The sequence below is a fragment of the Gorilla gorilla genome, chromosome 4 (assembly GCF_029281585.2).
Source record: "Gorilla gorilla gorilla isolate KB3781 chromosome 4, NHGRI_mGorGor1-v2.1_pri, whole genome shotgun sequence".
NCBI lineage: Eukaryota > Metazoa > Chordata > Mammalia > Primates > Hominidae > Gorilla > Gorilla gorilla.
Genome location: NC_073228.2, coordinates 185018080 through 185044413, shown reverse-complemented (window position 1 = coordinate 185044413; position 26334 = coordinate 185018080). Strand labels below are relative to the sequence as shown.

Sequence of the window (26334 nt, the reverse complement as noted above, 5' to 3'; positions counted from 1 at the left end):
CAGCGCATGACGGCACTTCCATGTCAGCGGGTGCCTCGCTGGCCCATCTCCTGCCCCTGCTCACTCTGTCTGCCACCTTCCAGCAGCTCCCCGCCCTAAAGCCATCCTGATGCTGCTTTTCTGCCATGTCTTGCTCTGTGCGTGTTACCCCAAACTCCACAGGGACTGCTGCTTGCTTGACATGCATTCTGGAACCTTCTGGGATCCTGTCCCAGTGCCCCCGAGCAGAAGTGGCAAGCAAGGGCCAACTCAGCCCAGGGCTGCCTCTGTCCAGGCCCTCTGTCCAGGTCGACAGGCATCTTCCCCTCCCCAGGGGGCGTGCAGGCTCCAGATGAGTTTCTGTCTCCCCAGCTGAGAGCCTTTGTCTTGGTTCGGGTTGCTGTAACACAATACCACATGCTGGGCTGCTCAAACAATGAACATTGATTTCTCACAGTTTTGCAGGTGGGAAGTCTAGATCAGGGTGCAGCACACTGGAGTTCTTGGTAAGGATCCTCTTCCTGATTTCTGCCCAGCTGCCTTCTCACTGTATCCCCACGAGAGAGGGAGAGGAAGCAGCTCTCGGTCTCAGTTCTGTCTCCCCGTGAATCTGAGAGTGCGCTGAGGCCGGGAACCTTGGTCCCCAGGCGCAGCTACTCCAGAGGCTGAGGTGGGAGGACTGCTTAAGTCCAGGAGGTTGATGCTGCAGGGAGCTGTGACTGCACTCCAGCGGGGGAGACAGAGCAAGACCCTGTCTCAAAAGAAAAGAAAGAAAAGAAAAAAGAAAAGGAAGTTTTCATGCCCGATGCGGTAGCATAAGGGGGCATGGGAGACCGGACGAGAGGGTGCGGCGCGACCGCAGGGAGAGGAGACGGCGGACGCGGAACTGTGCGGGGTTGACAGTGGGCTTGGGGGTGGCACAGCAGGGACGCGCTGGCACCGGTGTCTGAGAGGGGACATTCGGGAGAAGCTGCCTGGGGAATGGGAGGCCACGAGTTCGGGCGTGGAGATGGAGCTTCAGGGCCTGGAGAAATGGGAGTGGAAATGACGGAGGAAGTATCCGTATCGCATCCTCGGTTTGCCCGAGAGATGTCTGTGCCGCCGCGTTTCCCGCAGCGCTGTTCACAATAGCCCAGATCTGCGAGCAAAGGCAGCGGCCGTCAGCGAAGGAGTGGGTGGAGGCAACGAGGTGGATGCGCGCAGCAGAGCACCACTCAGCCGCAAGAACAGGATAATCCTGTCATTAGTGACAACATGGACGAGCCGGGGGGACATGTTAATGACATGCCGCAGACCTCACTCCTATGTGGACGCTAAAAAGTGTAACTCATAGAAGCAGAGAATAGAACGGTGGTTGCCAGAGGCTGGGTGGGGAGGGAGGGGTGGATTCGGGAGATGCTCAAAGGATACAATATTTCAGTTAGGAAGAAAAAGCTCAAGAGAGATCTATTGTGCAACATGGTGAGTATAATAAAAACTTTGTATTGTATTCTTGAAAATTGCTAAGACAGTAGATTTTAAGTGTCCTCACCACACATAGAGACAAATAATATGTGTGGGAGCTAGAGATAACAGGGAGACGCATGGATAGTCTTTGCAGCCGCGGTGGTGGATGACGCCGCCCAGGGAGAGAGTGCGCATGAGAACAGAGATCAGGCCCGTGTCTGTGGAATTCCAGCATTTAAGAAAGGTAGGCCAGGCGCGGCGGCTCACGCCTGTAATCCCAGCACTTTGGGAGGCCGAGGCGGGTGGATCATGAGGCCAGAAGATCGAGACCATCCTGGCTAACATGGTGAAACCCCGTCTCTACTAAAAATACCAAAAATTAGCCGGGCGTGGTGGCAGGCGCCTGTAGTCCAGCTACTCGGGAGGCTGAGGCAGGAGAATGGCGTGAACCCGGGAGGTGGAGCTTGCAGTGAGCCGAGATCGCGCCACTGCACTCCGGCCTGGGCGACAGAGCGAGACTCCATCTCAAAAAAAGAAAAGAAAAGAAAAGAAAAGAAATACCTGAGGCTGGGTAATTGATAAGAAAAGAGGCTTAATTGGCTCATGGCTCTGCAGGCTGTGCAGGAAGCATACTGCCAGCATCTGCTTCTGGCGAGGCTTCAGGAAGCTTCCAATCATGGCAGAAGGCAAAGAGGGAGCAGGCACATCACATGGCGAAGGTGGGAGCAAGAAGGGGGGGGGGTGCCACACACTTTTTAAAACCTTATCAGGGGAGAACTCATAATAAGGAGGACAGCACCAAGGCCGTGGTGCTAAACCATTCATGAGAAATCCATCCTCATGATCCAATAACCTCCTACCAGGCCCCACCTCCAATATTGGGAATTACATTTCAACGTAAATTTTGACGAGGACATAAATACAAACTATATTACTACCCTTAAACAATTGGAAATTGCTTTGTTTTTGAGAAATAAAAGAAACTGCTGAATTCTGTTCTGTTGCTTTGGTTGTACACTTTAGTGAAAATTGAAAGGTTATGTTAATTTCTGAAGAATTATAATGATAAAAAACGGTGCAGACACAACCTTCACTTTGCAAGCATTGCAGAGTTAAGTTTTTTTGGGGAAGCTATAAATAATTAAATAGTTTCCCAGTGAGCTCAGCCAGCCCATTCAGGGCAGTGCCCAGACATATGCTTGTGGCAAACTCTAGCCAAGCAACTTACCTACAGGAGAAAAAAAGACTCACTGTTTCAAGAGGAGCTGTGGTGCTTCTCTCCTTTCTCCTCTTTTTCTTGTATAAACCCTACATTCGCCCGTATTCAAGAAAATCAGCCAACTAATTGGTTTCTGTGTGTGTATTCGAGAAAATCAGCCAACTAATTGGTTTCTGTGTGTGTATTCGAGAAAATCAGCCAACTAATTGGTTTCTGTGTGTGTATTCGAGAAAATCAGCCAACTAATTGGTTTCTGTGTGTGTATTCGAGAAAATCAGCCAACTAATTGGTTTCTTGTGTGTATTCGAGAAAATCAGCCAACTAATTGGTTTCTGTGTGTGTATTCGAGAAAATCAGCCAACTAATTGGTTTCTGTGTGTGCATTCGAGAAAATCAGCCAACTAATTGGTTTCTGTGTGTTTGTGTTCAAGTGAACGTCCACATTCACTCAGCTGTGCTGTGTCTCTGAGCTACTCTCTGACTCTGCAACCCTCTCCTTTTAAATGGTTGCACTGGACTCTGTATTCTTGTGCGCTCATACCCATGACCAAGCTCAAAGGGACCCACGGAAGCAGCTCACAACTCTTATGAGAAATAAAATACCGCCGTGTGTCGTGACTAATAATGATGGCAGAAAAGCATCAAGCCGGTTTCCGTAGTGTAGTGGTTATCACGTTCGCCTCACACGCGAAAGGTCCCCGGTTCGAAACCGGGCGGAAACAGTTCCTTCTACTTTTCACTTAACTGCTTCAAATTTATTACACCGAAGACTAGCCTAGAACACCCCACCAATATCTCCACCCACTTAAGGAGAAAAGGCTATCAAGGGTATTTATACCGTTGCCTTTCCGCCGCAATCATTGGCATCTGGGAAGAACGGAACCCACCTCACTCGCTGTTGACACCAGCACGACGAACTCCCCACAAAGCCCGTCCAGTGGATGGATGCACAATGCCAAATGGAATTCCCGATGCCGGGAAAGCGTGGGGCCCAAGGCGAGTTCCTCCTTTTGTAACCCATGAACGGGCAAAAATGGAGGAATCACAACAAACTGGCAGCGGTGGGATTCGAACCCACGCCTCCGAAGAGACTGGAGCCTTAATCCAGCGCCTTAGACCGCTCGGCCACGCTACCTTCCTCCGGGCGTTCACCTGCATCTTTTCCTTCCTTATAAAACATCCCCAGGGTCCCCGGGCCAACAAGGCGTTGAGGCGAATCCACAGGGCATCGCAGAACCACCGCCTTCCAGCAGGATTCGCTGGGCCAGAGGCACCGGCTGGGAAACGGCTCCACCAGCGCCCCGGCAGAGAAGGTTCGCGACGCGCAGGTCTCGGGATTTGCTTTGGGGGCCACTCAGAAAGTCACCCACATTGGCCCTCTCTGGGGAGGCGGCGTGAGAGGAGGGGAAGCCTTCTGCACTCTTTAAAGAAAGATAAAAATAAATAAACCACGGCAGACCCCTCAGTTCGGGGCCGCGAAGTCCTGCAGCCGCCGCGCCGCACTCCACAGGCAGCAGCGCACAGGGCGCGACTCCGGGGAGAGCCACGGCCCGCGGGGTCCGTCCGTCCTTCGGTCCACAGCCCCGTCCCCTGGAGCTTGGCGCCCGCTCTGCCCGGATCCGCCCCGGCCCGGGGCTCCTGCCCGCCGTCCAGTCCGCGCAGGGACCCCGAGCAGCCTCGCCGTGCACGGCCCCGCCGGGCTCAGTTCTGGGCTCAGTTCTGGGCTCGCGCTTCCACCGCCCCCGCCTGGCTCCCAGTTTCTTTCTGTCTCCCGCGGAACCGACCTCGTTCCCCCGAATCTCCGCCAGCTCTTCTCCCCCTCCCCCTACGCCCCTTGCTTTGCTCTCCCGCTTCTCGCCTCGCCCGGGGCTGGGGAAGGGGAGGGGAGGGGAGGGGAAGGCAGGGGAAGGGAGGGGTGGGGAGGGGAGGGGAAGGCAGGGGAAGGGAGGGGTGGGGAGGGGAGGGGAAGGGACTGGAGGGGAGGGGAGGGGAGGGCAGGGGAGGGGAGGGCAGGGGAGGGGTGGGGAGGGCTCGGGAGGGGAGGGGAGGGGAAGGGAGGGGAGGGGTGAGGAGGGGTGGGAGGGGAGGGGAGGGGTGAGGAGGGGTGGGAGGGGAGGGGACGGGAGGGGAGGGGTGGGGTGGGGAGGGGGTGGGGAGGGGAGGGGACGGGAGGGGAGGGGTGGGGTGGGGAGGGGGTGGGGAGGGGAGGGGAAGGGACTGGAGGGGAGGGGAGGGCAGGGGAGGGGAGGGCAGGGCAGGGGAGGGCAGGGGAGGGGACGGGACCCCACCCCCGAAGCGCCCCGGGGGGCGGAGGTGCACCCGGATTTCCAGTCTCCGCCCGGGCGGGAGTTCCGCGGGTCCCACGCGGCCACCTGCAGCCCCGCCCGTCAGCGCCGACTTCATGAGCAACCTGAGCCTGCTGGGGGACGGCGAGGACTTTTGCGGACGCCGGGACGCCGGGACGCCGCGCCGCAGCACCCACCCGGGACCCCGCCTCCGCCGGGCAGCAGCGCAGGGGCAGCTCGTCCCATCGCAGCGCGTCGCGCAGCCGGTCCCACGCCGACCTCAGCACCAGCGCCGACGAGAGCTCGGCGGAGAAGCGGCTCGCGCTGTCGCAGATCTGCGAGTGGATGGTCAAGAGCGTGCCCTGCTTCCAGGGCGACGGCAACAGCTCGGCGGGCTGCAGGAATTCACTTCGTCATCTTCTGTCCCTACACAGCAAGCTGACTCGCGCACGGAATGAAGGAACTGGAAAAGGTGCTCGGTGGACGCTGGATCCAGAGGGCGGCAAGGGTGGGAGATCCCGTAGGACAAGAGCTGCATCCATGGACAGCAGCAGCAAATGCGCTCGGAGCCTAAGTCAAGCTGCCACGAAGAAAGCATCCTGCAGTCTAGCCAGGGGGGTGCCGGGGACAGCCCTGGACCCCAGTTTTCCAGATGGCCTGCAAGCCCTGGCTCTCACAGCAACGATGACTTTAATAGCTGGAGTGCATTTCGCCCTGGAACTAGCTCAAATGCTAGTACTGTTACTGGGAGACTTTGACCCATTATAGCCAAAGGAGACGATCTTGGAGATGGGGTCGCACATTCTGTGGGGTACCCGCCATCTGCGGCAAAGATGCCCCTACTCCACCCAGTCTGAGACAAGCAATCCTGAAACATGGAAAGCTTTTTGAGTGATCTCAGTCTTATCTCCTCACCAACATCATTAACTGTGTCCACCCAGTCCTCACCTGGCACCATGATGCAGCAGACGCCATGCTACTCCTTTGTGCCACCAAACACCAGTCTGAATTCGCCCAGCCAAACTGCAAAAAATAGACGTAGGGCCAGTCCAACATGAGCCCTTTGCCCCAGATGCAAACACTCCAGGAGCACAAATCAAGTTACGGAGCTGTGAGTCCGTGTAACTGTGTAGCGGGACTCCTGGAGGAGTTGCTGACTTCTGACTCTCCTCCCCATAATGACATTATGACACCAGCTGATCCTGGAGTAGCCCAATCCAACAGCCGGTTTCTGGGCCAGAATACCATGATGGGCCTTAATTCAGCCATGTCAACCTATGGCAGCCAGGCATCTGGATACAAAATGAGGCATCCCAGCTCCCATATCCACCCTGGGCATGCTCAGCAGACGTATGCAGCTTACGGCCGTGCCCTGTCTCACACGGAAAACACCAAGCCCCACACCTCAGGTGTGAACCAACTGACCCCAGTGAAGACACCTTTGCAAGTGCCTCTGCCCCACCCCATGCAGATGAGTGCCCTGGGGGGCTACTCCTCGGTGAGCAGCTGCAGTGGTTATGGCAGAATGGACCTTCTCCACCAGGAGAGGCTTCCAAGTGACTTGGACGGCATGCTCACTGAGCCCTTGGACTGTGACATGGAATCCAAATCTTCATTTGGAATGACCTCATGGATGGAGACACGCTGGATTTTTCACCTTGACAATGTTTTGCCCAGCCAAAGCTCCTCACACAGTGTCAAGACAAGGACACACAGCTGCGTGTCAGGCTGAGAACTGGTGAGCCCGCTACACTTAAAAGTACTTCATCGGCTGGGCTCAGTGTCTCCCGCCTGTAATCCCAGCACTTTGGGAGGCTGAGGTGGGCGGAGCACTTTGGAAGACTGAGGTGGGCGGATCACAAGGTCAGGAGATTGGGACCAACCTGACCAACATGGTGAAACCCTGTCTCTACAAAAAATACAGAAATTGCCTGGGTGTGGTGGCACGCGCCTGTAATCCCAGGTACTCTGGAGGCTGAGGCAGAAGAATCACTTGAACCTGGGAGGCGGAGATTGCAGTGAGCCCAGATTGCACCACTGCACTCCAGCCTGGCAACAAAGCAAGACTCCGTCTCAAAGAAAAAAAAAAACAACTTCAGATTGTCTGACAACAGGAACTGAGAGTAGTCGTCCAAAGATGTCCTTCACCAACTCCCTTTTAGTTTTCTTGTTAAAAAAAAAAAATCATAACCTCCCTTTTTCCTTTCATTAGACTTGGCACCAAAGACATTCTTCCTGTACAGGATGTTTGCCCGATGCATGCAGGTTATGTGCTGCTGTAGATAAGGACGGAGCCATTGGGAATTTCATTATGATGAAGTGCCAACCTCCCTACACCATATAACTGCAGCAAAGACTTTCTGGTCCTGGAGTGCTTTCAAGTTTTGTACATAATATAAGCAGTAAATACAAATTATGTGTGCTTTTGGTTTTTTTAAATATCCATTTGGTTTAAGGAAAGTTCATGCTGTTGTTGTAATATGGTGCTGGTCTCGTCTTGATAAGTTACTTTTTGGCTGGGCACGGTGGCTCACGCCTGTAGTCCCAGCACTTTGGGAGGCCAAGGCGAGCGGATCACGAGGTCAGGAGATCGAGACCATCCTGGCTGACATGGTGAAACCCTGTCTCTACTAAAAATACAAAAAATTAACCGGGAGCGGTGGTGGGTGCCTGTGGTCCCAGCTACTTGGGAGGCTGCGGCAGGAGAATGGCATGAACCTGGGAGGTGGAGTTTGCAGTGAGTCGAGATCGTGCCACTGCACTCCAGCCTGGGTGACAGAGTGAGACTCTGCCTCAAAAAAAAAAAAGTTACTTTATTTTTCACTACCTGTTTTCTGCAGAACTAACAGATCACAAAGAACCGAATCTCCATTCTGCACCTCCACTGAACAGCTTCGGACCTGTTCACGTTGCCACAGAATTCACATGAGAACCAAGTAGCCTGTTACCAATCTCCTCAATTAATGGACTTGTCAGACTTTTATAGTTACATGCAGAAGATTGAAGCTGGACCCGTTTCTTGCACCATACACAAAAATCAACTCAGGATGGATTAAAGACTTAAGTGTAAAACCCAAAACTATAAAAACCCTGGAAGACAACCTAGGCAACGTCATCCTGGACACAGGGATGAGCCAAGATTTCATGACAAGACACTAAAAGCAATCGCGACAAAAGCAAACATTGCCAAGTGGGATCTCATTAAACTAAAGAGATTCTGTGCAGTAAAAGAAACTATCAACAGAGTAAACAGACAACCTACAGAAAGAGAGAAAATATTTGCAAATTATGCATCTGACAAAGGTTTAATATCCAGCATCTATAAGGAAGTTAAATTTACAAGAGAAAAACATACAACTCTATTAAAAAGTGGCCAAAGGACATGAACAGACATTTCTCAAAAGAAGACATACATGTGGCCAACAAGCAAATGAGAAAAAGGCCATCACTGATCATTAGAGAAATGCAAATGAAGACCACAATGAAATACTATCTGACACCGGTCAGAATGGTGATTATTAAAAAGTCGAAAATAATGGATGGTGGCGAGGTTGCAACACTTATACCCTGTTGGTGGGAGTGTAAATTAGTTCAACAGAACTAATTTTTTTTTTACCACAGACAAACACTTAAATTATACTTTTACAACTTTGATTCTGGGTCATGAAATTGGGTAGTTTTTTTGTTGTTGAATTGTAGGAGGATTTTTAAAAATATATTCTAGATATTAGTCAATTATCAGACATGTGATTTGCTAACAGTTTCTTGCATTATGTGGGTTGCCTTTCTACCCTGTTGATAGTATCCTTTGATGTATCAGTTTGTTAAATGTTTTAATCATGAGAAAGTGTTGAATTTTGTCCAATACTTTTTCTGTATCAAGTTGAGTTAATCATGTAGTTTCCCGCCCTCCCTTTATTCTGTTAATAAGGAGGATTTTTTTTCTCAATGCTGTTTTGATGATTCTTTATATATTCCAGCTACGAGTCCTTTCTCAAGTATGTACTTTGCAAATATTTTCTTCCCAAGTAGTTTGTGACAAAGGTGCAAAAGCAATCCAATGGAGAAAGGATCACTTTTGCCACAAACGGTGCTGGAGCAGCCACAGGCAAAGGATGTGGGTCCCTCAACAAAGTAATGAACTTAAACCAAAACCTCACAGCTGAGACAAAAATGAACCCAAAGGAGATCATGGGCTTTCATGACAGATTTAAAACTATAAAACTTCAAAAAGACATAGGAAAAAATCTAGACTTAGAGCTGGGTGAAGAGTTCGTTGACTTGACACCAAAAAGAAAAAAAAATGATAAATTGGACCTCACCACAAGGAAAATCTTCTCCTGTGTGAAAACTGTTAAGAGAATTAAAAGATGTTTTTGAAGTAAAAACAAAAGGCCTGGATAATCTTGAATACTTTTGCAAAAACAATGCTCTTTAGCAATATACCTGAAGATCCTGGTGTCAGAGCTTAACATCTGCTAAGGAACACATCTGGCCCCTCTTCCCTTGCATTTCCTCTCTCCACAGCGGAGTTTATATGCGAGGACAAGGCAGGTGTTTGGTGTCCAAATCATAGGTACACTGAACTTATACCCTGCCCTGTGACACAGCAATTTCACAGAAACACATGCAGAAAAGATGAGAGCCATGAGCAGAAACATTCCTCACAGCTTTATTCATAATAACTCACATCTGGAAACAGTCCAAATGTCCACCATCTTTATACAGGATGAATTGTATAAAGTTTTATATAGAATATATAGTTTTATATAGAAAGTTTTATATAGAATATATAGTTTTATATAGAATAATTACAACAATGATAATGAGTTCACTGCTACAAACAGCATGGATGGATTTTACCAACATCAATATTGAGCAAATGCAGCCAGACACAAAGAATCTGCATTTTATTGATTACACGTATGACACTCACACATGAACAAAACTAATCATGGTAACAAAAGTTAAAAATTCTGTCACCTGGGAGAAGGAGGCACAGATACTGACTTGGAAGGGACATGAGAAAACTTTTGTGGTGCTGGAAATGTTCTGTTTGATTTGGCTGAGGGCACACACGTGTGTGTGTGTGTGTATGTTCACAAGTGCCACTGTATTCGCTTTGCTGGGCAGTTAAGATCTCTGCACATAAAACATCTTTACACAATAATATCTTGGCATAAAAATTGTTTCTTAAAATATGACTTTCTTAGTTGGAAAGGCTATTGTATTAGATGTTTACTGTTGCATAGCACATTACCAGAAATTTAGTGTCTTAAGACAGCACAGATTTATTATCTCGCTTTCTGAGGGTCAGGAGACGGGGTACACATTAGCAAGGTCTTCTACTGGTACCACAGCAAATGACATCACAGTGCTGGCCATTGCTGCAGCCTCCTGTGAGGCACGGTGTTCACTTCCAGCCTCCCTGATTGTTGGCAGAATGTGTTTCTTTGTGGCTGTGGGACTGAAATCCCCATTTGCTTTCTGGATGTCAGCTGAGGGCCACACTCAGCAACAAGAAGCCCCTTGTTTTTTTGTTTTGTTTTTGTTTTGGTTGTTTTTAGACAGAGTCGTGCTCTGTCACCCAGGCTGGAGTGCCGCGTGGTGTGATCTCGGCTCACTGCAACCTCCACCTCCAAGGTTCAAGCGATTCTTTTGCCTCAGCCTCCAAAGTAGCTGGGATTACAGGTACACACCACCATGCCTGGCTAATTTTTGTATTTGTAGTAGACATGCGTTTTCACCATGTTGTCCAGGCTGGTCTTGAACTCCTGACCTCAAGCCATCTGCTCGCCTCAGCCTCCCAAAGTGCTGGGATTACAGGTGTGAGCCACCGTGCTTGGCCAGGGGCCTCTTTCCTTGAGCCAGCGGTGCACGGTGTTTCTGGAACTCCACCTTCTTTTAAAGGGCTCACCTGATTAAGTCAGGCCCACCCAGGATAATCTCCCTTTTGATTTATCAAAATCAACTGACCAGGAACCTCAATCACAGCTGCGCAATCCTTTGTTCCATAAAATGTGGCATGGCTGTGGGAGTGACATGCCATCACGTTCACTCAGAGGCAGGTGGCCTACAGGGCGTGTGCGCCAGGTGGGAATCTTGGGGGCCACCTTTGAGTTCTCCCTATGACAGTTTCAGGCCTGAGAACCAAATATGAGAGAGTCTCCTAGCAGAACAGGCTTTCCAAGTTCCTCACGTGTCTGTTTTTGTAACTTGTTGAAAGAAGCTCCTGGGATGGGATGAGTGGGGGTCCTGTCCTTCCTCCTTGCTGTGTGGCCTCGCTGGCTTCCTGTGTCCACTTGGCATCCTCAGGCTAGGTGGGCACACCAGTTGTGTTGCACCAGGGTGAGCAGGAGACAGAGGCCGCCTCTACCAGCGCTCAGCCCCGGCGGTGCTCCTGGCGCAGGTGCCAGACTCTGTTCTGTTCCTCCAGCCTGCTCTTTCAGTTCCGGAGGATTTCCTATTTGTATGTTTAGACACTAAAAGTTTATATTAACATGTGCTCACTGTGGAAAAATTAGACACACCTAAGAAGAAAAATCAGCATAAATGAGCTTAAAGAAGATGAAAAGCACCCTCAACCATGCCATGCGTGTTGCTAATATTTTGTTTCAGAGCTTTCAAGACTCTTTTCATGGATACGTTGTCTTATTTTTATTTTTTAGAGGCAGGGGTCTATGGCTATTTTGCCCAAACTGGGCTCGAATACCTGGGCTTAAGCTATCCTCACGCCTCGGCCTCCTGCGTAGCTGGGATTACAGGCGTGCGCCTTCCCACTCAGCTATAGGAGCTATGTTTTAATAAGAATATTTGCATTATGTTTTGTAACTTACCTTTACAAAAACACTCAACTTGGCTAGAAAGATTCTATAGTAAAAGGAAAAGAAAAAAACTCAACAAATGTACTTTAATGCCAATGCGTTCATTTCTACATCTTTTTCTTTTTCAATTTTATGAAATTGTAAACAAAGAGCCACAGGCCACTCGTGGGTAGGGGAGGGGTCGCCCTTCAAAACGCCACCAGGGGACCCTATGGCCGTGTTTTTCGTTAACCGTTCACAGCTCCCTCTAGGAACCTTCAGATGCTCTATGATGAGTGCAGTTTTCCGCGACTCTTTCAAATTCTTGGGTCGCCGCCGCACACGTGACCACTTGGGGGCGCTCAGGACTCCACCGCGGCGCGGCTCTGGTCCTGGCGGGGGCGCGATGCAGGCTTGGCGCTGTGCAGATCGCGCTGCCCGGGGTCCCTCGCCCCGGGATCTCGGCGCGCAGGTCTTGCAGCGCCAGACGCAGCGGAGCCCCGGCCCAGGGCTGCAGGAGGAGAGGGGACCTGGGCCCGCCGGGAACCTCAGGCTGGTCCGCGAGGATCGACAGTAGCTTTAGCACGAGCCTTGCCTCCCTGTGTCCCATTGAGAGATGACAGCGTGCTGGCAGCCCTCGCTCGCTCTCAGCGCCTCCTCGGCCTTGGTGCCCACTCTGGCCGCGCTTCAGGAGCCCTTCAGCCCACCGCTGCACGGTGGGAGCCCCTTTCTGGGCTGGCCAAGGGGGAGCCGGCTCCCTCAGCTTGCGGGGAGGTGTGGAGGGAGAGGCGCGGGTGGGAACCCGGGCTGCGCGCGGCACTTGCGGGCCAGCACGAGTTCCAGGTGGGCGAAGGCTCGGCTGGCCCCGCACTCGGAGTGGGCGGCCGGCCCGCAAACCCGGGGCAGTGAGGGGCTTAGCACCTGGGCCAGCAGCTGCTGTGCTGCATTTCTCCCCAAGCCTTAGCTGCCTCCCCGCGGGGCACAGCTCGGGACCTGCAGCCCGCCATGCCTGAGCACCCACCCTCGCCCCCCACCCACCGCCTTGGGCTTCTGCACGGCCCGAGCCTCCCCGAGGAGCGCCGATCCCTGCTCCACAGCACCCAGTCCCATTGACCGTCCAAAGGCTGAGGAGTGCCGGCGCACGGGCAGGACTGGCAGGCAGCTCCACCTGCAGCCCGGTGGGGGATCCACTGGGTGAAGCCAGCTGGGCTCCTGAGTCTGGTGGACTTGGAGAATCTTTATGTCTAGCTAAGGGATTGTAAATACACCAGTCAACACTCTGTATCTAGCTCAAGGTTTGTAAACACACCAATCGGCACCCTGTGTCTAGCTCAGGGTTTGTGAATGCACCAATCGGCACTCTGTATCTAGTTAATCTGGTGGTGACTTGCAGAACATTTATGTCTAGCTAAGAGATTGTGAATGCACCAATTGGCACTCTGTATCTAGCTCAAGGTTTGTAAATGCACCAATCAGCACTCTGTGTCTAGCTGAAGGTTTGTAAATACACCAATAGACGCTCTGTATCTAGCTAATCTAGTGGGACATGGAGAACTTTTGTGTCTAGCTCCGGGATTGTAAATGCACCAATCAGCACCCTGTCAAAACAGACCAATCAGCTCTCTGTAAAATGGACCAATCAGCGGGATGTGGGTGGGGCCAGATAAGAGAATAAAAGCAGGCTGCCCGAGCAGTGACAACGCGCTGGGGTCTCATCTGACACGGTGGAAGCGTTGTTTTGTTGTTTTTTGCAATGTATCTTGTTACTGCTCATTCTTTGGGTCCGTACTGCTTTTATGAGCTGTAACACTGAGAAGGTTTGCAGCCTCACTTCTAAAGCCAGTGAGTCCACAAGCTCACTGAAAGAAACTCAGAATACATCCGAACATCAGAAGAAACAAACTCCGGAAACGCTCTCTTTAAGAACTGTAACACTCTGTAAGTTCCTGTTGGTGTAGTGGTTAGGATTCGGCGCTCTCATCACCGCTGCCCACGTTCGTATTCCCGGTCAGGGAACCAAGAACTGTAACACTCACCGTAAGGGTCCGAGGCTTCATTCTTAAAGTCAGTGAAACCAAGAACCCACCAACGCCAGATATACCACCACCAGCCCCCGAGGCAGGACTTTTCAGTGGGGAGAAAAAAAGCGCACACAATCATTGTTTCATTGTTTGGACGAACTCTAGGTTGTAGTAGTCCGAGCGGGTGGATTGCTTGAGCCTCCAGGAGTTTGAGACCAGCGTAAGAAACATGGTGAGACCCCAACTCTTTATTTTTTTAATAAACAAGAGGGACACTTGCCACGGGTGACAGGAGACCAGGAGAAAACCAGAAGGAGAATGTGGAGTCCCAGCATCCGCTGTTCTGAGAGCCTGAGGGCCTCCTCCAGGAACTGCACCTTCGCAGGGACCCGGCACTTCGCTCTCTTCCCGGACACCGCGGGCGGATGTGTGCACAGACTTAAGGCCTCCAAAGTCTATTTTAGTGGATGCTGTGGATGATTTCCCATCTTGGTGCACACTCTCTCATAAAACACCCGCTCACTTAGGTGAAGATATTCTTAGTTATGCTCGTAGCACAGTCATGCCCACCTCATGCAAGTCACATCCGCAGACTTAGTCCCTGCTTGCACGTCTACCTACGCTGCCACTTGACCTAATTATAGGCCACAGTCAGAAGGAACCTCTTGCTGTTGGCGCCATCTCCTGCCTGTAGGCGGAGGTGAAGGCCTGGCCCCGAGAAGGCCGAAAGATTCCCTTTCCTAGGGGGCGGGGATAACAGGAGGTCTGGGAATCTGGGTGGGAACAATAGCAGAACTCATATTTTTCCTAAAAACGAACTGAAATAGGGTTTTCCATTCTGAAAGGAGGCTACAGTCCACAGTGGAATTAACAGGACCCTTATTGCTAATGGAAATCACAGATGCGGTTGAGGCGGGAGGATCGCAGGAGCCGCAGAGGTGGAGGCTGCAGTGAGCCAAGGTTGTGCCACTGCACTCCAGCCTGGGCAGCAGAGGCGGACTCTGTCTCAAACACCAGAAAAACACAAAGAAATCACAGATCGTTTCATATCACATGTCAAATCATAGTTCTTGTAAAACCAAACACTGCATGTTCTCACTTGTAAATGGGAGTTGAACAATGGGAATACATGGACACAGGGAGGGGAATATCACACACCGGGGCCTGTCAGGGGTTAGGGGACAAGGGGAGGGAGAGCATTAGGACAAACACCTAATGCATGCAGGGCTTAAAACCTGGATGATGGGTTGGCGGGTGCAGCAAACCACCATGGCACATATATACCTATGTAAGAAACCTACACGTTTTGCACCTGTATCCCAGAACTTAAAGTAAAATTTAGAAAAAAGTATCACTAATGCTCATTATTACTTAAAAATCATGATAATTGGCCTGATGGTGGCTCACGATTGTAATTCTAGCACTTTGGAAGGACGAGGTAGGTGCATCACTTGAGGCCAGGAGTTTGAGACCAGCCTGGGCAACAAAACAAGACCCTGTCTCTACAGAAATTAGAAAATATTAACCAGGTATGAGAGCATGCACCTTTAGTCTCAGCTACTTGGGAGGCTGAGGTGGGAGGATTGCTTGTGCCCAGGAGGTCTAGGCTGCAGTGAGCTGGAATCACACCACTGCACTCCAGCCTGGGCAACACAGCGAGACTCTGTCTTGAAAAAAAAAATGTAATAAAATTGTATATATAAAAGCATTATTTTAGGCTGGGTGGGGTGGCTCACGCCTGTATTCCCAGCACTTTGGGAGGCTGAGGCAGGCTTATCACGAGGTCAGGAGTTCGAGACCAGCGTGGCCAATATGGTGAAACACCGTCTCTACTAAAAATACAAAAAAATTAGCCAGGCGTGGTGGCACACACCTGTAGTCCCAGCTACTCGGGATGCTGAGGCAGAAGAATTGCTTGGCCCCAGGAGGCAGAGGTTGCAGTGAGCCGAGATCGAGCTACTGCACTCCAGCCTGGACAACAGAGCAAGACTCCATCTCAGGTAAAAAAAAAAAAAAAAAAAAAAAAAAAAGCATTATTCTAAGAAGGAGTTCATAACTTTTACCAGACTGGTGGTCCATGGCCACCCATATTCAAAAGTCTTCAGACACTTGCAAATAGTGCAAAAGAGTTTTGAACCAGCTCGTGGTTTACTGAAAGTCACCCCTTTACCAACTACCCAATTAAAAAAATGGGCAAAGGACTTGAATAGACATTTCTGCAAAAAAGACACGGAAGTGGGATATGCATGTGAAAAGATGCTCAACATCACTAATCACTAGGGAAATGCAAATCAAATCCACAAGAAGATACCACTTCACATACATTAACAAGGGGATTTTCAGAAAAACAGAAAACAACCAAGTGTTGGTGAGAATGTGGACAAATTGGAACGCTTGTGAATTGCTGATAGGATTGTAAAATGATACAGCCACTGTAGAAAATAGTATTGTGGGTCCTTGAAACATTAAATGGAATTACCATATGATCCAGAAATTCCACTTCTGGGTATAAACACAAAAAGATTAAAAGCAGGGAGTGGAAAAGACATTTGTACAGCAGTGTCCATAGCAGCATTATTCACAACAGCCAAAAGGTGAAAACAACCAAAAAGTCCGTTGAAGAAAGAGTAGATAAACAAAATGTGGTCTGTACACGTGATGGGCTATTATTCCACCTTAAAAAGGAATAAAGCCCTGACACAGGTTACAACACGGATGAACCTCTAGTACCTTGTGCTAAGTGAAGTAAGCCAGACACAAACCCCAAATACGGTGTGATTCCACTTATGAGGAATAGTTTGGTCAGATTCATAGGGACAGAAGAACAGGAGTTGCTGGGACTGGGTGGAGGAAGGAACAAGGAGTTATTGTTTAATGACTATACTGTTTCTGTATGGGATACTACATTGAGGCTACTGGTGGTGGTTGCACAGGAACGTGAAAGTACTTAATGCCACACTGACATACACTTTAAACTGTTGAAAAGGCAAATTGTATGTTATGTATATTTTGTTACAATTTCTAAAAAAAAAAAGAAAAAAGAAAAAAAACAATCCATTTAGAAAATCGGCAAAAAATATGAAGAGACATTTCATGGAGGAGGAAATAAAGGTAGCAAATAAGTACATAAGATGTTCAATAGCACTAGCCATTCAGGAAATGCAAATCAAGATGAAGGGGAAATATCACTATATACCTATTGTAACCGCTAAAATTAAAAAAACAGCCTGTTGTAGTCATGCAAGCCTGTAGTCCCAGCCATCCCAGAGGCTGAGGAGGGAGGATCGCTTGAGCCCAGGAGTTTGAGACCAGGCTGGAAAGCCCAGGGAGACCCTCCGCTTACCCCTGCCCTGGCAGTCCCCCTACTCCTACTCCCCACCCCTGCAGCCCCCTGCCGGTGTCTCAAAAAAATGAGATAACATCTATGCTAGCAAGAGTGCAGAGAAACCAAATCTCATGCAAGGCTGGTGGAAATGTGAAATGATACAGCCACTCTGGAAAATAGTTTGGTCGTTTCTTCAGAAACTAAAAATTCACGTAGCCTATGACCTAGCAATTGCATTCAACCATTTATCCCAGAGAAATGCAACAGAATGGCCAAACTGGAAACAACACAAACTTTCAACCGGTGAGTGTTTAAAGGAACTGTGGTATATTTATAGCTTGAAATGCTACTCATCAAAAGAAAGAAATGAACTACTGTATTGATACAACTGGGATGGACCCTAAGGGAATTGTGCTAAATGAAAAAAAGCCAGGCACTAGGGGCCACATGCTGTAATCATTCATTTATGTAACATTCTTAACATAACAAATTTGTAGAGACACAGAACAGGTTAGTGGTTGTCAGGGGCTGGGGATTGGAAGACAAGGGAAGTTGGAGAGGTTGTGTGTGGCTCTAAGAGTGTAGCACTGTCATGATGGAGCAGTTCTGATTCTTGATTGTGGTGATAGTCACAAGAAGCTACACAGGTGATAAAATTGCTACGTAGAGAACCACACACACACACAGAAATTAATGCATGTGTAACTGGAGAAGTCCCAGTAAGCTCTGTGGATTGTACCAATATCTATTTCCTGGTTTTGTCACTGTGCTATAATTAAGCAAGATGTCATCACTGAGGAGGGCAGGTACATGGGATGTCCCTTTAATTTTCTTTTGGTTTTTGCTTTTTGAGACAGAGTCTTGCTCTGTCACACAGGCTAGAGTGCAGTTTCATGATCTCAGCTTACTGCAATCTCTGCCTCCTGGGTTCAGCGATTCTCATGCCTCATCCTCCAGAGTAGCTGGGATTACGGGCGCGCACCACCACGCCCAGGTAATTTTTTGTATTTATAGGAGATATGGCATTTGCCATGTTGGCCAGGCTGCTCTCCAAGCCCTGACCCCAAGTAATTCACCCACCTCGGCCTCCCAAAGTGCTGGGATTACTGGGATTACATTTTTTACTTTATGAAACCAATACATGAGCCATCATACTCAGCCCCTTTAATTTTCTTTGCTACTTTCTATGAATCTAAAATTGTTTCAAAATAAAAAGATGGTTTGCTTTTTTAAGTTTTAAATATCCCAGATTCCAAATTGGTGTACTCTCCAGATTCCAAATTGGTGTAAGAAGTTAATAATCCTCTTTGGTGAGATGGGAAGATGCTAGGAGCCCTCCTAATGATGGGGACTGTGGTGCACTCATAAATCTGTGTGGTTTTACAGACTCATTTCCTAGACCACACTGGGGAGCTCACTGTGGGGTGGAGAGGGTAGTGACTGAGTGGAAGGTCATGTTATAAAAACATTTGGCTGAGACCACTTCTGCATGCTCACGAGGCCTGTAAAACAGACACGGGCTTAGGAGCAAAGAGACAGCTGTATACAGTCATGAGATGTGCACTGTATTCTTTACCGTAATGAGTGAAATATCTGCACTGGGATGCAGCAAGAATCCCAGTTTATTCCACTCCAGCACTGCTTATCCTCCCCTCTGGAATCTCCCAACGTTAGGGCCCCCAAAATGAGGTCTGGGAAGATTTCATGACACAGAATCAAAGTTGTAAAAGTATAAGTGTTTATCTATAGTAAAATCACAACTAAGGATATAGACATATTGGCTCAGGGAAAACTCAACAGAAAACAAAGGAGATTTGGGCACTAAATATGGATGTTTACCTCTGAGTTGTGGGGTTTTAGGTGTTTTTTATTTTGATAGGTTTTCCTAGATTTTGCTAATTTTTAAAAATGCATTTTTCTAATCAGGAAAAAAAAAATTTTCCTGTACAGTGTGTGAGCAAGCGTGTTTTGATGAAGGTTCTCTCCAAAGAGGGTCCCTTGAGCAAATGTGGTTTAAAGGCGGAAAGCTCCAGCAGCAGCAGCAGGGAAGGAGACCTTGGAGATCCGGGCCAGCGTGGTTACTGGGAGACGTTTCTGAAAATACAGGTGCCACTGCCAAACTAGGTTATGATTTTTTTTTTAATTGGGAAATTCTCAGGGTATGCTCAAATTAAGTAAAAATAAAGAATAAAAAGGGGGTGCTCAGAGAATGGATGTGCAGATTTTTCCTCTCCTTTTTTACTTTATGAAACCAACACATGCTAGCAGTTTGTTGCTTTTCATAATTTATGTACACTTATGGCTTGAAACAATTATAGCAAAGATTGTTCTCTTGTCTGTAAGTACATCAGCATCATCAGGTGCTTCTCAGAGAGTATGGGAACAGGAACGTGGAATCACATTGTTACCAAACTGTGGTACGGAATGCAGGAGGGCAGGACCATCCCTGGCCACACGGTCAGGCTGTGCGCACTTCAAGGAGAGGCCAACTATAATGCCATGATTGTTCATTTCCATAAACCACACCGCAGTTTTTACTGAATGATTACTGCCAGTCTAAACCCACAAAATAAACTTCTCATTTAAAATTATTTATAAATTGGCTGGGTGTGCTGGCTCCCAACTGTAATCCCAGCACTTTGGGAAGCCGAGGTGGGTGGATCACTTGAGGCCACGAGTTCGAGACCAGCCTAGCCAACATAGTGAAACCCCGTGTCTACTAAAAATACAAAAAATTAGGTGGGTGTAATCCCAACTACTCTGGAGGCTGAGGCAGGAGAATCACTTGAACCCGGGAAGCAGAGGTTGCAGTGAGCCATGATACATACAACTGGTGTCTACTGCATGTATACAAAACTAGACAGCACACCAGGATGTGCGTCTTTTCTGCAGTTAACTCTGTTGTGAGTTTGGCACTTTATCGTAAAGCAATTTCCAGTAGCTCAGTCCTTATCTACAGCAGCACATAACCTGCACATCTGGCAAACATCTTGTACAGGAAAAACGTCTTTGCTGCCAAGTCTGATAAAAGGAAAAAATGGAGGTTATTATAAAAAGAGAAAGAAAGAAGAATAAAAAGAAGGAGGAGGAGGAGAAAGGAGAGAGAGAGAGAAAAGAAGGAAGGAAGGAAAAGAAAAAGAAAGAAAAGAAAGAAAACGGAAAGAAAGAAAGAGAAAGAAAGAAAGAAAAGAAAAAAGAAAGAAAGAGACAGGAAGGAAGGAAGGAAGAGAAAGAGGCCGGGCGCGGTGGCTAACGCCTGTAATCCCAGCACTTTGGGAGGCAGAGGCAGGCTGCTCACCAGGTCAGGAGTTCAAAACCAGCCTGACCAATATGGTGAAACGCCATCTCTACTAAAAATAGAAAAATTTGCCAGGCATGGTGGCCTATGCCTGTAATCCCAGCTACTAGAGAGGCTGATGCAGGAGGATCGCTTGAAGTCAGCAGGCAGAGGTTGGAGTGAGCTGAGATGGTGCCACTGCACTCCAGCCTGGGTGACAGAGTGAGACTCCATCAAGAAAGGAAGAAAGGAAGGAAGGAAGGAAGGAAGGGAAAGAAAGAAAAAGCAAGCAAGCAAGCAAGCAAGCAAGCATCGTGGTGTCAGGTGCCGACTGGGTGGACACAGTTAATGATGTTGGTGAGGAGATAAGACTGAGATCACTCAGAAAGCTTTCCATGTTTCAGGATTGCTTGTCTCAGACTGGGTGGAGTAGGGGCATCTTTGCCGCAGATGGCGGGTACCCCACAGAATGTGCGTCCCCATCTCCAAGATCGTCTCCTTTGGCTATAATGGGTCAAAGTCTCCCAGTAACAGTACTAGCATTTGAGCTAGTTCCAGGGCGAAATGCACTCCAGCTATTAAAGTCATCGTTGCTGTGAGAGCCAGGGCTTGCAGGCCATCTGGAAAACTGGGGTCCAGGGCTGTCCCCGGCACCCCCCTGGCTAGACTGCAGGATGCTTTCTTCGTGGCAGCTTGACTTAGGCTCCGAGCGCATTTGTTGCTGCTGTCCATGGATGCAGCTCTTGTCCTACGGGATCTCCCACCCTTGCCGCCCTCTGGATCCAGCGTCCACCAAGCACCTTTTCCAGTTCCTTCATTCTGCGCGCCAGTCAGCTTGCTGTGTAGGGACAGAAGATGACGAAGTGAATTCCTGCAGCCCGCCGAGCTGTTGCCGTCGCCCTGGAAGCAGGGCACGCTCTTGACCATCCACTCGCAGATCTGCGACAGCGCGAGCCGCTTCTCCGCCGAGCTCTCGTCGGCCCTGGTGCTGAGGTCGGCGTGGGACCGGCTGCGCGACGCGCTGCGATGGGACGAGCTGCCCCTGCGCTGCTGCCCGGCGGAGGCGGGGTCCCGGGTGGGTGCTGCGGCGCGGCGTCCCGGCGTCCCGGCGTCCGCAAAAGTCCTCGCCGTCCCCCAGCAGGCTCAGGTTGCTCATGAAGTCGGCGCTGACGGGCGGGGCTGCAGGTGGCCGCGTGGGACCCGCGGAACTCCCGCCCGGACGGAGACTGGAAATCCGGGTGCACCTCCGCCCCCCGGGGCGCTTCGGGGGTGGGGTCCCGTCCCCTCCCCTGCCCTGCCCTCCCCTCCCCTGCCCTCCCCTCCCCTCCAGTCCCTTCCCCTCCCCTCCCCTCCCCACCCCCTCCCCACCCCACCCCTCCCCTCCCGTCCCCTCCCCTCCCACCCCTCCTCACCCCTCCCCTCCCTTCCCCTCCCCTCCCGAGCCCTCCCCACCCCTCCCCTGCCCTCCCCTCCCCTGCCCTCCCCTCCCCTGCCCTCCCCTCCCCTCCCCTCCCCTCCAGTCCCTTCCCCTCCCCTCCCCACCCCTCCCTTCCCCTGCCTTCCCCTCCCCTCCCCTCCCCTTCCCCAGCCCCGGGCGAGGCGAGAAGCGGGAGAGCAAAGCAAGGGGCGTAGGGGGAGGGGGAGAAGAGCTGGCGGAGATTCGGGGGAACGAGGTCGGTTCCGCGGGAGACAGAAAGAAACTGGGAGCCAGGCGGGGGCGGTGGAAGCGCGAGCCCAGAACTGAGCCCAGAACTGAGCCCGGCGGGGCCGTGCACGGCGAGGCTGCTCGGGGTCCCTGCGCGGACTGGACGGCGGGCAGGAGCCCCGGGCCGGGGCGGATCCGGGCAGAGCGGGCGCCAAGCTCCAGGGGACGGGGCTGTGGACCGAAGGACGGACGGACCCCGCGGGCCGTGGCTCTCCCCGGAGTCGCGCCCTGTGCGCTGCTGCCTGTGGAGTGCGGCGCGGCGGCTGCAGGACTTCGCGGCCCCGAACTGAGGGGTCTGCCGTGGTTTATTTATTTTTATCTTTCTTTAAAGAGTGCAGAAGGCTTCCCCTCCTCTCACGCCGCCTCCCCAGAGAGGGCCAATGTGGGTGACTTTCTGAGTGGCCCCCAAAGCAAATCCCGAGACCTGCGCGTCGCGAACCTTCTCTGCCGGGGCGCTGGTGGAGCCGTTTCCCAGCCGGTGCCTCTGGCCCAGCGAATCCTGCTGGAAGGCGGTGGTTCTGCGATGCCCTGTGGATTCGCCTCAACGCCTTGTTGGCCCGGGGACCCTGGGGATGTTTTATAAGGAAGGAAAAGATGCAGGTGAACCCCCGGAGGAAGGTAGCGTGGCCGAGCGGTCTAAGGCGCTGGATTAAGGCTCCAGTCTCTTCGGAGGCGTGGGTTCGAATCCCACCGCTGCCAGCTTGTTGTGATTCCTCCATTTTTGTCCGTTCATGGGTTACAAAAGGAGGAACTCGCCTTGGGCCCCACGCTTTCCCGGCATCGGGAATTCCATTTGGCATTGTGCATCCATCCACTGGACGGGCTTTGTGGGGAGTTCGTCGTGCTGGTGTCAACAGCGAGTGAGGTGGGTTCCGTTCTTCCCAGATGCCAATGATTGCGGCGGAAAGGCAACGGTATAAATACCCTTGATAGCCTTTTCTCCTTAAGTGGGTGGAGATATTGGTGGGGTGTTCTAGGCTAGTCTTCGGTGTAATAAATTTGAAGCAGTTAAGTGAAAAGTAGAAGGAAGTGTTTCCGCCCGGTTTCGAACCGGGGACCTTTCGCGTGTGAGGCGAACGTGATAACCACTACACTACGGAAACCGGCTTGGTGCTTTTCTGCCATCATCATTAGTCACGACACACGGCGGTATTTTATTTCTCATAAGAGTTGTGAGCTGCTTCCGTGGGTCCCTTTGAGCTTGGTCATGGGTATGAGCGCACAAGAATACAGAGTCCAGTGCAACCATTTAAAAGGAGAGGGTTGCAGAGTCAGAGAGTAGCTCAGAGACACAGCACAGCTGAGTGAATGTGGACGTTCACTTGAACACAAACACACAGAAACCAATTAGTTGGCTGATTTTCTCGAATACACACAAGAAACCAATTAGTTGGCTGATTTTCTCGAATACACACACAGAAACCAATTAGTTGGCTGATTTTCTCGAATGCACACACAGAAACCAATTAGTTGGCTGATTTTCTCGAATACACACACAGAAACCAATTAGTTGTCTGATTTTCTCGAATGCACACACAGAAACCAATTAGTTGGCTGATTTTCTCGAATACACACAAGAAACCAATTAGTTGGCTGATTTTCTCGAATACACACACAGAAACCAATTAGTTGGCTGATTTTCTCGAATACACACACAGAAACCAATTAGTTGGCTGATTTTCTCGAATACACACACAGAAACCAATTAGTTGGCTGATTTTCTCGAATACACACACAGAAACCAATTAGTTGGCTGATTTTCTTGAATACGGGCGAATGTAGGGTTTATACAAGAAAAAGAGGAGAAAGGAGAGAAGCACCACAGCTCCTCTTGAAACAGTGAGTCTTTTTTTCTCCTGTAGGTAAGTTGCTTGGCTAGAGTTTGCCACAAGCATATGTCTGGGCACTGCCCTGAATGGGCTGGCTGAGCTCACTGGGAAACTATTTAATTATTTATAGCTTCCCCAAAAAAACTTAACTCTGCAATGCTTGCAAAGTGAAGGTTGTGTCTGCACCGTTTTTTATCATTATAATTCTTCAGAAATTAACATAACCTTTCAATTTTCACTAAAGTGTACAACCAAAGCAACAGAACAGAATTCAGCAGTTTCTTTTATTTCTCAAAAACAAAGCAATTTCCAATTGTTTAAGGGTAGTAATATAGTTTGTATTTATGTCCTCGTCAAAATTTACGTTGAAACGTAATTCCCAATATTGGAGGTGGGGCCTGGTAGGAGGTTATTGGATCATGAGGATGGATTTCTCATGAATGGTTTAGCACCACAGCCTTGGTGCTGTCCTCCCTATTATGAGTTCTCCCCTGATAAGGTTTTAAAAAGTGTGTGGCACCCCCCCCTTCTTGCTCCCACCTTCGCCATGTGATGTGCCTGCTCCCTCTTTGCCTTCTGCCATGATTGGAAGCTTCCTGAAGCCTCGCCAGAAGCAGATGCTGGCAGTATGCTTCCTGCACAGCCTGCAGAGCCATGAGCCAATTAAGCCTCTTTTCTTATCAATTACCCAGCCTCAGGTATTTCTTTTCTTTTCTTTTCTTTTCTTTTTTTTTGAGATAGAGTCTGGCTCTGTCGCCCAGGCTGGAGTGCAGTGGCGTGATCTCTGCTCACTGCAACCTCTGCCTCCTGGGTTCAAGAGATTCTCCTGCCTCAGCCTCCTGAGTAGCTGGGATTACAGGTGCACGCCACCACACCTGGCTAATTTTTGTATTTTTTTTACATTTTATTTATTATACTTTAAGTTCTAGGGTACATGTGCACAATGTGCAGGTTTGTCACATATGTATACAAGTGCCATGTTGGTGTGCTGTACCTGTTAACTCGTCATTTACATTAGGTATATCTCCTAATTCTATCCCTCCCCCTTCCCCCCACCCCACGACAGGCCCCAGTGTGTGATGTTCCCCTTCCTGTGTCCAAGTGTTTTCATTGTTCAATTCCCACCTATGAGTGAGAACATGCAGTGTTTGGTTTTCTGTCCTTGCGACAGTTTGCTCAGAATGATTGTTTCTAGCTTCATCCATGTCCCTGCAAAGGACATGAACTCATCCTTTTTCATGGCTGCATAGTATTCCATGGTGTATATGTGCCACATTTTCTTAATCCAGTCTATCATTGATGGGCATTTGGGTTGGTTCCAAGTCTTTGCTATTGTGAATAGTGCCGCAATAAACATACGTTTGCATGTGTCTTTATAGCAGCATGATTTATAGTCCTTTGGGTATATGCCCAGTAATGGGCTGGCTGGGTCAAATAGTATTTCTAGTTCTGGATCCTTGAGGAATCGCCACACTGTCTTCCACAATGGTTGAACTAGTTTACAGTCCCACCAACAGTATAAAAGTGTTCTATTTCTCCACATCCTCTCCAGCACCTGTTGTTTAAGCATTGCTATACACCAATAACAGACAAACAGAGAGCCAAATCATGACTGAACTCCCATTCACAATTGCTTCAAAGATAATAAAATACCTAGGAATCCAACTTACAAGGGATGTGAAGGACCTTTTCGAGGAGAACTACAAACCACTGCTCAATGAAATAAAAGAGGACACAAACAAATGGAAGAACATTCCATGCTCATGGATAGGAAGAATTAATATTGTGAAAATGGCCATACTGCCCAAGGTAATTTATAGATTCAATGCCATCCCCGTCAAGCTACCAATGACTTTCTTCACAGAATTAGAAAAAACTACTTTAAAGTTCATATGGAACCAAAAAGGAGCCCGCATCACCAAGTCAATCCTAAGCCAAAATAACAAAGCTGGAGGCATCACGCTACCTGACTTCAAACTATAGTACAAGGCTACAGTAACCAAAACAGCATGGTACTGGTACCAAAACAGATATATAGACCAACGGAACAGAACAGAGCCCTCAGAAATAATGCCACATATCTACAACCATCTGATCTTTGACAAACCTGACAAAAACAAGAAATGGGGAAAAGATTCCCTATTTAATAAATGGTGCTAGGAAAACTGGCTAGCCATATGTAGAAAGCTGAAACTGGATCCTTTCCTTACATCTTATACAAAAATTAATTCAAGATGGATTAAAGACTTAAATGTTAGACCTAAAACCATAAAAACTCTAGAAGAAAACCTAGGCAACACCATTCAGGCCATAGGCATGGGCAAGGACTTCATGACTAAAACACCAAAAGCAATGGCAACAAAAGCCAAAATTGACAAATGGGATCTAATTAAACTAAAGAGCTTCTGCACAGCAAAAGAAACTACCATAAGAGTGAACAGGCAA

At 49.4% G+C, this 26334-nt stretch overlaps 4 non-coding genes and 1 pseudogene across 4 annotated transcripts; 3 read left to right on the top strand and 2 right to left on the bottom strand.

Moving 5' to 3' along the window:
* The first annotated feature begins 3293 nt into the window (after positions 1-3293).
* Positions 3294-3366, top strand: TRNAV-CAC (transfer RNA valine (anticodon CAC)). The gene has a single exon. It is a non-coding gene; the product is annotated as a tRNA-Val (tRNA).
* Positions 3367-3697: 331 nt separating this feature from the next.
* On the bottom strand, positions 3698-3779 carry TRNAL-AAG (transfer RNA leucine (anticodon AAG)). Its single transcript has one exon. It is a non-coding gene; the product is annotated as a tRNA-Leu (tRNA).
* A 1266-nt stretch (positions 3780-5045) lies between these two features.
* Positions 5046-6661, top strand: LOC101133277 (forkhead box protein O1-like; annotated as a pseudogene).
* A 16016-nt stretch (positions 6662-22677) lies between these two features.
* Positions 22678-22759, top strand: TRNAL-AAG (transfer RNA leucine (anticodon AAG)). The gene has a single exon. It is a non-coding gene; the product is annotated as a tRNA-Leu (tRNA).
* A 331-nt stretch (positions 22760-23090) lies between these two features.
* On the bottom strand, positions 23091-23163 carry TRNAV-CAC (transfer RNA valine (anticodon CAC)). Its single transcript has one exon. It is a non-coding gene; the product is annotated as a tRNA-Val (tRNA).
* Between the last annotated feature and the right edge of the window lie 3171 nt (positions 23164-26334).